This window comes from Vidua chalybeata, chromosome 15, assembly GCF_026979565.1.
Source record: "Vidua chalybeata isolate OUT-0048 chromosome 15, bVidCha1 merged haplotype, whole genome shotgun sequence".
NCBI classification, from domain to species: domain Eukaryota; kingdom Metazoa; phylum Chordata; class Aves; order Passeriformes; family Viduidae; genus Vidua; species Vidua chalybeata.
Window position 1 is genome coordinate 18,695,977 of NC_071544.1, and position 13,180 is coordinate 18,709,156.

At 43.5% G+C, this 13,180-nt stretch overlaps 1 long non-coding RNA gene across 1 annotated transcript; it reads left to right on the forward strand.

Annotated features, from left to right (window-relative positions):
- Positions 1 to 32: 32 nt before the first annotated feature.
- LOC128795891 (uncharacterized) lies at positions 33 to 10,300 on the forward strand. The gene is made up of 6 exons (XR_008433655.1): positions 33 to 254; positions 467 to 629; positions 1,652 to 1,827; positions 5,694 to 5,811; positions 8,251 to 8,465; positions 9,347 to 10,300. It is a non-coding gene; the product is annotated as an uncharacterized LOC128795891 (long non-coding RNA).
- The last annotated feature ends 2,880 nt before the right edge of the window (positions 10,301 to 13,180 follow it).

Sequence of the window (13,180 nt, forward strand, 5' to 3'; positions counted from 1 at the left end):
GGGTCACGCGCCTCCGGGCAGCGGAACTCCGCTCCGCAGTGGGCCGAGCGGCGGGCCACGGCTCTCCGTGGGGCTCATAAAGGCCGCTGGACCATCAGCGCTTCCTCGCTGCTGGTTGCTGGTCGTTTTCGTTAACAGGGACTGAGTCGCTCTTCATACACGCCTCTGAAATAGGAGGATACCGTCTAAGCTGGGGAGTGCTGCAGAGGCCAGTGACCTTGTCCACCCAGGCTTTTGCTCTGCAGACCCTTTCCGTAAGTGACTGTTTACGTGGGGAAGTGTGGATAGTCCTCGACTACGTGACTGGTTTGCACTTTAATTGCACTAAAGAAAAATGATTGTTCGGTTTTCTTTTCCCTTAGAAATAAGGAGCTGAAAATTAGTTCGAGCGTACTCGGAACCCAGTATCTGGTATGGTACGCTATGTACCATACCATATGTTGCGTTGTGTCCTTTTGTTTTCTAGAAATGCCACTGGAGACTTCCTGTAAAGCTGGTAAAATGAACTGTTACAGATATTTCTGCTGTGACTCTGAACTGCTCTTACCAAGCAGCTCGTGGGCCCTGACTGGAGAGATGAGACAACACGGAGAAAAGAGAGCTGTAGGCAGAGACTTTGTAGTGAAGAGGTATGTGGTCGTGGGCCTTTCTTTCCTTTAGGGTTTTCACTCGTACATGTCCGGACTTTGTGCATCTGAACAAGACCTCAGGTAGCCCCAAGAAAAATAACTTTGTAGACTCTAAACTGGTAGCTGGCAGACTGAAGGTGATCTGAGCTGTGGCAGATGCTCTTAGAAGGGCTGTCCCCAAGTAGGTGCTGAGCGCTGTCAGGTTGAACTAAAGCTGAGTGCAGTGGCTGAAGGCTGGCTCATGAAGAGTGTCTTTGACCCATTCTAAACCAAACTATTAACTAGGACTGACCCCTTCTAAAGCAAACTGCACTGTTAACTAGGGCGAGCATATTTGGTGACTTTTTGGTATAAGTGACTATTTATTTCAAATGTTTTCTATTTGTCGCCCAGTAGACTTCAGAATCCTGAAGAGTTTTGAGTATAGATAATAAATTGATGAAGAGGGCTTGGTGGTGTGATTGTTGAACTAAACATCCCATGTTTTTACCTTTGTACATTACCTTAGTGTAGCCTTAATAAATACTAGTTAAACCTAGAAAAGAGATTGCATGTTTTAAAGTGCACAAAGACTCTAGGATGAAATGTGAGATGTAGCTAAAGAACAGGAACTTTAAAAATAGTTAAGCTTTTCTGCTGTAATCAAATATCAGCCTTGACTGATAGCCTAATGATTTATGGTCTTGAATGAAACTCTTCTAAATAGCTGAGGTTGATGCTTATACATGATCTCTAGCACTTTCCAGGCTTCAATTTGTGATAATTTTTCAACACTGTCATAAAAAAAATGGTGACAAGTATTTTCAATGTGTATATTTTACTTCCATAAATACAAAAAGCATTATCAAAGTATGCTTTTTGGTCCTTTTTTTTTTTTTTTTAACAAGCATATAGCCTTATCCTTTTCTTTTGTGAGCTTTTCATAGCCCATTTTTATATCTCTGAACACGAATGGTGTTACACAATAATACTACCAGTAAATGTTGATAGTTGAAAGGTCTGCTATTTGTGTCCTCTCTTAGGTTGACCTGGGTAATATGACATGACTTCTCTTATCCCAGCTACTGTGATAGTAGGCTTCTCCTGTAGCAATACAACTGTTGATCAGTAAGAGATCTGCGAACATCGGAGTTGGAGAGATGGGGAGAAAGAGTTTCAATTTGATCGTTAAAAGGCACAGAATGCTTTCATCGTTTTGGTAAGATGCAGTTAAAACTTTAAAACAGGCTGGGCGTTACTTTTTATGTCCATGGCTGTTTTTCAATCTGACCAGGGCAGTTGGGGATGGTTTTAGAAGCTCATGAAAACATGTTATATAATGAATATCTAAAATATGCTTATCCTAATTGCTGCACTTGTTTGGCTGCACCAGTGTGTGTAGCTCTCAGGTTATCTACCAGAATGTGCCCAGCTATGTAGTGAGTCACTGAACTGCCTGGTGCATTCTGACATGTGGACATTCTGTGCGCATAGTGTGTGAGCTGGACCTAGGTGCCTAGATTTGCCTGCATTTACAGGAATTCTAGTCACGACTGCCTTGAAATACTTTTAAGCACACCTTAGCAAAATCTAAACATTAGTCAAAGAAGTGTGATTAAGCTATGGAGTGAATGAGTTTAGTTTTACCATTTTTCATGCTTTTGACTATATTTTTCTTTAGAATACTTGAAAGAACACTTGACCATAAGGAAATGAAGGGACAGGCTCGATTGAGTGAATCTTATTACCAATTTCTTTGAACAAAACGTCAACAGTGGATCTTAGAATACTGTCTAAAAGGTTTCTTCCTCTAATTAGCCAGTGAATTGAAGTTGGAAATAGGACACCAAGTTGAAGGGAATGTACAGCAGCAGCATTTTGTTCTGAAGATACTTGTGGTTAAAGCTTTCGGATGCGAACCTTAAGTTCTGTTTGTGGAAATAAGCTTGAGAATTAGGCGAAGCTCCAGATGCATTCAAATGAACTTGGAACACATCCGTGAGGCATTGAATTTAATGGCAGAAGGTATCCATGCATCTCATGTCTTTCCTAAGGAGGAGGTTTTTTGTGCACAAAACAAGCCACCTGAGGTGTTTTAACTGTAGTTGTAATGTGCCACAGATCTCTAGGGTCATAAAATGAAGACATGCTCTTTTTTAAAAAGCATGCCTAAATTAAAATACAGTAGTTAATAAGCAAGGAAACACTGATGGTGTTTGTTAAAGGAATTGTCGTAGTCAAAAGGAGTTCAGTGTCTGGTCCATTGTCCAAGACAGCCCTGGAATATTTTTCTGGTGATTGTGACCTGTGGCTGATAAATTTCATGAGCCAGAGGTCATGTCTTTGCACATTTCATCTGTCATTGTCCAAGTGATTTTTTCAAGCTATACGAGGTTTTGGGATTTGCAATATCTGATGGAAAAGTGAATTTTCCGATGTCCAGGTGCTGCATAAAGAAAGAGAGAGATGTGTGTTTAAACCTGGTGCTTCCTAACGTCATTTGATACCTCTTAAGACTTATATTATAGAAAATTATGAATAATACCACTTCCATGATAACTGCTGAACTTTGTTGTGCTTTCGCCAATTTGCTTTCTGGTTGAAGAAGCAGAGTCTATTTTGTACAGCAGCTGATCTGTATCTTATTTCATACATGCATGTCTTCTAGTACCTTTTGTCATACTGTTACCTCATTTAAGAGAGTTAGAGATCTGCATTATGCACCATATTCAAGATGGAGGAGCAATGTGGATTAATTGTAATGTGACTTTTTTCCCCCCTCCTATGTTTCCTATTGTTTCGCGAGTATTTCCAAGTCTTCTATCTGACTTCTGAGCAATGAGCTTTTAAACGTAGTAATTATCAAGATCCTGTTTTGGTCGTAACAGTTCTCTGTTATGGCAATGTATAGTGTTCAGTATTCAGCGTTTAATGTTCAAACTTTGAACATCCATCCCCTTTGTGTCTTTGTTTTTTATTTTTTGTGTTATTCACGCTGAAATGCATTGGCACCTTTACTGTTTGTTCCCACAGTATTGTTAGTCCCCACAGCAATGCTATAGGGGCGTTTTTTTAAACTACTTTGGGAAGACATGGCTAGAAATCTCTTGCCTTGCTATTCACCCGCGTTTTTCATATTCTCTGTAAATATGGTTTCCTAGGGCTAATCTGAGTGGCAATTTTTACTCATCTATGAACTGGCCATTTATTCTGTTTCTTTTAGCCTTTTAATGAATTGCTTCTCTAGGGGAGAGCTATTCCTCTTGCCCCACACAGCGTAGATTAAGTCTTTGAGTGTTTGTACTGAACAGGTTCTGGAAATCCAAATACAGTACCTCAGGTGATGTTTCTATGTTCACTGATAAGTCCAAATAGTTCTAAAGGATTTGTCAGGCATGAATTTCCTTTGCAAAAACTGTGCTGACGTTTTATGTACATTTACAGCTTACTACTCATGTACGTGCAAATTCTTCTAGCTAGTTCTACTAGTATACTTCTACTGGCATGCTTGGAGCGGACAGAAGATTTATAAGCCTGGAACTCTCTGAAAATCCTAATGAAAAAATCATGTTACGTATGGTACCATCCAGTCTCCTAGTACAGAGATAAAACACCACAGATACTATGCTTGTTATTTCATCCTCAAGTTGAGCATTTGAGGGGAATACCTTATGGCCTAATGACTTGTTATGCGTTTTGATGGCTTAATCCCTTCTGTAATCTGTTCTACAGACATTTCAGTTTAAAATAGTCTGCAACACCTGTAAAGGAAATATATATGGCACAGAAACTTTTCCAAGTTTGTTTGAAATAAAATGGGTGTGACAGTCACTTCTGGTGCCCCCCCTTAAGTTTTGACCATCTGCTTGCCTTATGAATTCTTCGATAGACCTTACAGTTCCTGATGTGGATGGGAAGGGAGTCACCAGTTTTTTTCCTGTCTGCAAGTGGTTTTCTCCAAGCCATATTTCTGGCTTGCTGTATTGTATTTTAATATGACCGTTTGCAATCGTGTCTTGTTTTTCTGCATCTGATAATAAGTTCCACATTTTGAGGGATCTTGTTCTTTCCCTTTGTCAGAATAATTATTTTGGATTGGTTCTTAGCCTTTTCTAGTAGGTAATAAAGCATGATTGCTGATATGATGTCTTTTAAATGTTTTTCTGTTACTAGAAAATATTTTTATTTTTCAAGCTACACTACTACTTTATTCAAAATTAAAGCTGAAATGTCTCATTGTAGCAGATAGCTTTATTTTGTTGCTCTTGCAAGGATGTTGAAGTGTTCTTGTGTTTTGATGAATGCTGTTTATACTTAGGAAAATACAAAAGTTTGTGTATATGACCAAAACTGTGTGCTTTTCAACACTTGTTGGCTTTTCTGTGGTTCTTAGGTTAAACTCTACTGCCCCTTTTTCTTTTTTTTATTGTCATTTTCAGTATCCTGATTGCGTGTGGCTTCTGATGAAGGACATACCTCTAGGGTCCTTCTGTTTTTGAAGATTTCTCTAGTTCCTAATGATTCTGAATCCCTCTTCCTTGCACCTTTTTTTTTTTTTTTTTTTTTTTTTTTTTCCTTTGCATTTCTGTTCCGCTTTTTGGTAGCGAGAGCATAGAAAAGAATCTCAAACAAACAAAATCCAACAAACAAAATCTGTCAGGGAGACCTTATCCAAAACATGAAATTGAAGACTAAGGCCTCCCTGACTGGGATGGTTTGTTTGTATTAAGGTGCTAAACAGTCTTTCCAGAAACTTTCCCTTTTTTCCCCAACTCTTTGTATCCACGCAGATAAAGACTAATAGAGTTAAACTAGCATTTCCAAAATGTCTGCCCAAACTCTTCGTCTGTTCTTATCATCTGTGCTTGTCTGACAAGTCATAATCTTAGGCAGTCGTTTTGCTAATGATCATGTTGCATGTCACTACAGCCTAACTCTGTCTCCCTTATGCATCCCTGACTTCAGGTGTGATGCTCAGTGACAAAGCCTTTGCCTTCTGTGAACAGTCTGCCCCAGAACTGTTCTCCATTATCAGGCTTGTGCTTTTTTTTAATCACTGGACTTTCTTCCTCTTTCATAATACAGGTGTTGCCAGCTGTCACCAGAGGTGTCCTTGAACGGTCTTTCAGAGTTCCTTGGCATCGTGATCCAGACTTTTTCCATGTGGATCCTGCATTGTCCATGTCTTGTGCCCCTGGAGCTGGTAAGCCAATAGCTGGTGCAATGGATTTTGAATCCATTGGATGGATGTGATGTCATGGAGGTAAGAGAGGGAATCATAGTAACTGTTTATTTCCCCATTGCACAGGTCTTGCATCAAAGCTATGATAATGGGAGTTTGCTGGCACAGCAAATGTGGGTTTTGCCCAAGGTGGATGGGTTTATAAAATACATGTAAAAATAATAACAAAAAAGCACTGGGTTTTGTTGTTGTTGTTGTTTTGATTTTGATTTTTTTTAAAGAGAAATCAGCTTCAGAAGATAACAAAACTGGCTCTACCCAGAATGGGTAAAAGGAGCTGGAAGAGAACTGAATGCCTTGTTTTATGTTTCTTGATTTACCAGAGAATGTTGTTTTGCTTAAATAGAATATAACAGGACATAAATGCATGTAGGTTTCTTTAGAATTATCAAACCACACAGTATTCTTGCAAGTTGGGCTTTATAAGCTCTTCTGTCTGAATAAGACAAATGTTCAGAAACTGGAAACGCTACTTTTTCTGAAGCAGGAAGCAGACTCCAGCCGGGTAAGGCAGACACAAAATCCTTTGGAATTAGAACCAGGCAGGGATGAGAAGAATTAATTGCTACATTTGCACCCCATGGACTCCTGAGCAGGATCCCAGCAGGGAAGACTGGAGGGATACTCCATAAGAAGGTCCAAACTGGGAGCTGTTCCCAGATGAGAGCACTGAGCCTTGGAATTGCCTGAAGGGGAGAAAGAGGGATCCTTTCAGCACAAGGATCAGCTGTCAAACGTGAAGACGTTATCAGACTATTCCTTGGGAGTGTTTAGTTCCCAAGCCAAGTCAACTCCTGCCTTGTGAAGCTGAGAAATCTGGGAAGAGCCCAACTAATGTAGGTAATGGACTGGCAGATGAAACTGCTGGGGAATGGCAGGGAAAAGCATCCTAATAGGGGGCCTCAATTTGTACAGGAATCATGCAAAAATTGTCCAAAAGAACGGGAGTCAAATGGGATTTACATATTCCTTGGAGACTGCAATCCAGTGGGAAGGTTGAGGGACGGAAACAAGGCCTAAAAGGGCAAATGAGCCAAATCTGCCAAAACCCTCAAATGGTTACATTCCCTGGCATTGCTGACAAATTCAGCCAAGCTCCAAGCAAAAGGCGAGCCCATATGGAATCTTCTATGGGAGACCGTATCCAACTGTGACTCTTCCTGGAGAAAGCCATGGGATAGGTCATCCCAGTTTCAGAGAATATGTCCATTTCTTTGAGAAAAAAGCCACTTTGCTAATTGCATAACTTTATCATTTGAGCCTCACCAGTAACCTGGGATATCGAAGTCCATCCTCCCCAGCAGGGAGACTGGGAATACATCCAGACATGGAGAATTTCTGGGAGGGCCCCAGAGAAGAAAGACCAGCTTTGCAGGTCTGTGTTATGACCCATCCTGTCAGCCTCTTCTGTTTGATCCCAGTGGATTTGTCCTCTTGGATTCAACCTCAGCAGCACTAACTGCTGGGAATTAAGCAGCCTTTGGGACTTCTTTTTCATGAAACCTCTTCATCCTGCCCTTCCGTCTTCTTGTGCCCAGAGGAAAAACCCAAAACTCCATTTTTTTCCCTCTCTCCCCTACACTTGCCTCCTCTTTTCCTGCAGGCTTTGGGCTATCCAGGCTTGGATGTGGATTAGGCAGAGCACCCCAGAAGCTCAGCTCAAGGAGGGATTGGAGCAGTGTTGGAACCACCGTGGATTCTCCCAAAGTTTGGTGGGAAGAGCTGGGATTTTGTGCCATTTTGGGTTTTTTTTCTTCTTGTTTTGCCTTTTGGGCCACCTCAGAGAAAAAGCTGGAAACCAAAGAAACTGAAGGGGATTCCCAAATTCCTTTCTAGACCTTCAGAGGAGGCACAAATCCCTGTGGAGCTGAGGAAAGAGATGTGAAGAGAATGGGAATAATTGAGCCTCAGCACTCTCCACTTTTTTCTTTTAATGTGTTTGGAGGTGCAGGAAGTGCTAAATCCCAAAGGAATTCTGTGTCTGTAACATCAAGTGCGATCTCATAAAGCCAAAGCCTTCAGAGTGGGGTTTTCCCACCAGATGTGACGTGGAAAAGCTTCAGTGAGGATTTCCAGCCTTGACTCCACAGCTTTTGGAAAAGCTTAGCAGACAAATCAGATTTATATGAAATGTGGTGTTCAAATCTGGGACCACTCAGTTCCCTGGGTGTGAAATTCCTTGAAATTGCCAAGCTGAGCTGTTTTTGACAATTCCAAGCATTGTGTTGTTACGATTCTTAATACAATATTTAAATAATGATTATTGAATTGAGACAATATCAAGTGGATTTTTTAGAGTGGTGGAATTTTTTTTTTCAGCTGGAAGTGTGTTGGGATAATCAACACTCCTTATGTCAGAATTAATTGGTCTTCCTTCTTTTCCCTGTTTTTTCTTTCTAGATTGTGGATAACTGGGGAGAGTATTTGGGATAAAGAAATGAAACGCACGAGGGAAGTTCCATGTTCCCGAGGGAATGCTTTAGGTACCACGTGCAGCTTCTGAACCGCACCGATAATTCCAGCTCCCACAGAAGCCTTCCAAAGCTGGAACAGACAGGGAAGAAAATTCCAAGAATGATGGGAGGTGCTTTCTCCCAGGACTGGACGGCACTGAGGTTGGAATGGCTTAAAAATATTCTTTGTCCCTCTCCTGTTGCCAACCCAGGACTAAGTTGATGTTCCCTGAGTGGCTGCAGTTCCCTGGATGTGGGGAGAGGAGGTCTCTGCTGGAGAGTGGGAGAAAGGTCCCTGCTGGTTGCTGTGTCCTCAGTGGGCAGAGAACTCTGATCTTGGCAAGCTGAATCCGTCCTGCTTCGTTTTTAATGAGTCCTCAGCAGGGATGGCTTTTAGCCAGCTTTAGTTAAATTTATTTTTTCACAGGTTTCTTGTTATTTTAATCCTGAAATTGCCAAAACCTGAAGTTTGCTAAATTAACCCTGAAAAGCTTCAATAGACCAATCCTGAGGGAACTGGGGATTGAATAGCTGGGGTCTTATAGCCCTTCAAGGACACATTGGGTTTACCCACTGATGTTGGTGTCGAGGGAAACTCCAAGAATAATCAGTACATGAGCCAGATCTCACAAAAATCAGTTTTCGAAAACTGTATTTAGGTTTAAAAAAGATGGGAATGCCCTTGGCAGAAAAGCAGCTGTCAAGCAAATCAGGCTTAAAATTGCCTGTATGCCAATTACAGAAAATCATGTTTTTACATATATATATACACATAGATATAGATATGAAATAGTTATTTGATAGCAGTTGCAGATAAACTGTCAGAGTTGGCTTTTGAAATGTGCTTTTAACTGGAAAGTGTTCTGTAATTATGCATGTGATTTTAAACATTCAATATACAAGACTAAATCTCTTGCTGGCTTTAGAACATTGCATTGGAAGTCTGTGTGGTTTCTCTTCTTTTCCCTGTTCTTAAATGAACTTAAAATAACTTTAAAACAAAATAAATCAACTTTTTCTTCTTTTTTTTTTTTTTATTTTAGATGCTGGAACTGCCTCTCTGGATGTGTGCTGAGCTCTTGCATCTATGGACTGTGCAGCCTTAATTGCTGCAGCTTCCTGTTGTCACTGGAGAATTGGAAATAATTATTAATTAGACCACAGAGATGTTTTCTGAAACCTTTCCCTTCTTTTTGCCTTTAGTGGTAGAGCTTTTTCTGCCTTTTGAATTTGCAGTGATTCTCTGATGTCATTCACCTACCCAAATTCGTTGCAGCTCCTGAAGAAAAGCTTCTCCTGTGGCTAAGGTTCAGTGGAAAAAATGATACCATGTGTTCCGCCTCCATAATAAATATAACTGCTCTTTATATCTTGGAGTGTAGACTTAGTTGATCCTTTTTCAACAGAAAGTGGCAGGCTGAACTTACCTGAATTACTGAACCATGCCTTGGATAGTTGAGTTGATAGTTGAAAGAAAAAAAAACCCCAGGCCTTTTGTCTGGGGGTTTTATTGGTATTGCTCCTTAATTGAGCCACACCTTTAAATAATGACCTGGGCACCTTCTAGAAACAGCTTGCAGTACATTTTGGACTTTCTCATGGGACCTCCGGGCTCACGTTTTTCCATTGCTGAGCTAGTTACAGGGCCAAGCTGACAGTGTCCCGTGCGTCTGGTGTTCATTGATCTGTTTGTGATATTCATTTCATTTGGATGCAGAGTTGGGCTTTTGGGGCAGATGATGCCCCTCAAGCCACAAGGCTTGTTTAAACCTTGTACTCTACTTTTTGAAGATCCAGAGTGGGTGAGGACTTTGTCTTGTTGCTGTATTAAGGAATGGCATTCAGGAAGTTCCTACAATATTCACACTGAAGTTGAAATGTTCGAGGATATAAGTGTGATGGTTCTCAGGGATGAATCTTGCTCCCAGCAGTCTGTAGCATGGTATTTATTTTGATCATTTAGCCAGATGTAATAAAAATTTTACTTTAAAAGCAAACATCTGTAGTAGTTGTCCGCTTAGATTGCGTCTGTGAGAACTGGTGTTTGGGCTGGAGAGCTGCGGTCAGGATCAAAGGATGGAGTAAATCCATACCTCTCTCTACCCCTCATTCCTCCTCTCCATATTCCCCTTCTTTCTCTCTTTCCTCCATTTCCTGCTGTCCCCAAAGCCAACCCCTTTCCCTCCCTTTTCGACCTCCCCTCCCGTCCCTCCGCTACCCTTCCTTCCTCCTCCCCATATTCCTGTTCTTCGTTCCCCAGACCCTCCCCTCGTCTTCCTCCCAAACCCGACCCCCCACTCCCCTCACTCCTTCCTATCCTGTCCCTATCCCGCTGCTCCGTTCTATTCCCCCTCTCTCCCTCCTCTGTGCACCATCCCTCTTCCCCGCTCCCGGCCTTTCCCTTGCCCTCCCGCTTTCCTCCACAGCCCGACCTCCCTCCCTACCCTTTCTCATGCCCTGCTAGCCCTCTTCTCTTCCCGTCGCCCCGTTCCTTCTTTCCCCGCAGCCGCGGGGCCGGGGGCGCCGGAGAATAAAGCCCAGAGGGCCGGAGCCCGGCGCCCCTGGGCCCTTGCGGGAGTCCCGCACGGGGCCGGAGGCTCTCGGCGGATCCCCCCGTGCCGGTCAAACCCCGCCCGGCCCCGCCGGACCTGCGGCTTTGCCGGCATCGCGCTGAGAGCGGCCCCCGCTCTGTGCCGTGCCGTCCGTGCCGCGTCCCCGCCGTCTCTGCCGCTCCCTCTCTCTGCCCCTCGCCCTCCCTGCAGGAGCTTCGACCCTTCTGGGGGCTGCCCCCTTTTCTTGTTGCGGCAGAGTCCCTTTCGGGGGGAATGTACATGTGGAAAGGGATGGAAGCAAGTGCTGGGCTGCTGTCCAGGGCAGTTAAGACTCGTTCTGTGCCTTCTTTGGGGGCCAGGAAAAAGGGGTGAAGACTCGGGGCTCTGGTGTCATTTGGGGCACCCTAAGGTCCCTAGGAGAGGGAGGCACGCTGCGGCGGAGGATCAGGTGGGTGGCGAATGAGGGGGGGTCATGCCGGGTGCCGTCCCCCCGAGGGACCCAAAGCTGCCCCAAAATGCACAGGGAGGGGGGTGTGTAGAATACTACATCCTGTCAAGTGCTTCGTTTTTATAGGTATTGGTAAAAATAGGAATATATTGTTAAATTCATTTGGAAAGAAACCCTCTCTCTATCCACTCATTTGTATCCAGGGATGTAGGAAGCTGACTGGGGATGGGTAGTAGTTTTGAAAATAATGCCATAACGTTTTGATCTAGGAATGAACCAAGCAATGCCCTGAAACCATCAGAACAGCTGCAGGGGCTGAAGGGAATAGAAAGGGCGCTCTGGCACCTTTTGCCTCCATTCTCTGCCAGTCCCCAAAATGTGTCGCAGTCCCGGAAGAGGCGTTTGTCATCCAGACTGCCAAAATGAAGACCTGTAAAATCCTAGCTCTGCCTTTTGTTTAACGTGTTTTTACTTCATATTTATGTCATCACAGAAAGCAAGGAAAGAAGAAATGTGACTGGTTCCCACTATTGATGTGTGCAGGCATTTTGAAAGGCTGGTGTACTTATGTTCTCTTTTTCCACTCCAAGCTTGACTTTTCCCCTCCTTTTTCGAGGTCTGCTGCTTTGGGTGTCCCAAGGAGGGCTGGGTTCCTCAGCAGGGGTTTTAGGCATTGGTGCTGATTCTGCTTTTTCTGAAGGTGTATCAAAGTGTGCTTCCAAAATGACTATTTTCTCCACTGGAAAGCTTTCCCTCAATGACCATCAATGCATGTATGTGTTTTAATCGTCTAACCAGACGGACTAAGAAAAGCCAACACCCCTAGTGGATTTCTGCTTGGTGTGTGTCTGTGAGAAGTGGGCTGTGTGCTGGACAGGGAGAGGCGCTGTTGGAGAGTAACAGCGCCAGGTGTGAGCTGTGAGGATGATGAGGGCTCAGAGCAGCCCCAGGTGTGAGCTGTGAGGATGATGAGGGCTCAGAGCAGCCCCAGGTGTGAGCTGTGAGGATGATGAGGGGGCGGCTCCTGCCGGCGGCTGTTTTAGGGGGTTTGCCTCAGCTCACTCTTGCATGGAGCTGTTCGAGAAGAGGAGTTTAGGGGGGGCTCCCGGGGTTGTCTCATGGAAGGACGGTGAGAGCTTCAGACAGGGTCTGGGGAATCACTTGGATACCTGGAACGTTGCTCAAAGGAGGTGCCAAGGGACAAACCTTTGTGCTGGGAAACAGCAGCCAAACAGGTGAGAGGGTGTGCCTTTATAGCGGGGACTTTTCTCCTTTCCCTTTTAAATTTCGTTTTGCCAATCCCTCCCCGTTGCTCCCCGGAAAAAAAAAAAAACCACCAAAAAAAAAACCCAAAACAAACCCCCCCCCCCCCAACCCCCCCCCCCCCCAAAAAAAAAACCCAAAAAAAAAAAAAACAAAAAAAAACCCACCCCCACCAAACTAGGGTTTATTAAGACAAAAGAAGTTCAAAATGAGGGAAGCAACTTCTCTTCCATTATTGTCTGTGTTTGAACTGGGAGGGATTCCTGTGCACTCGTGGTTTTGAGGGTCTTGATTGAAGGAAAACATGCCTTTTCCAGGGTGTTAGGGGTATCCCGGGGTGGCAGGGAATTCCTGTCTTCTATTTTAAATAGAAGGAGAAAAATATTGTTGTTGTATGCTGGGTTTTGACTTGAGGGTAGCCCCCTCATTTTCATCATCCTGAGGTTTAAATGGATGGGGTAGTTGGTAGGGGACGTGTTGTCCGTCCTTGTAAAGGGTTTGGATTGCCGTAAAAATCCCCCTTTTACTATCATTTGAGGAAAGTCCCTTCTTTTCTGCTCTTATAGGGGATGAAACTGAAGGGGAGAACACATTTATTTGCCCTCGTTGAAGTG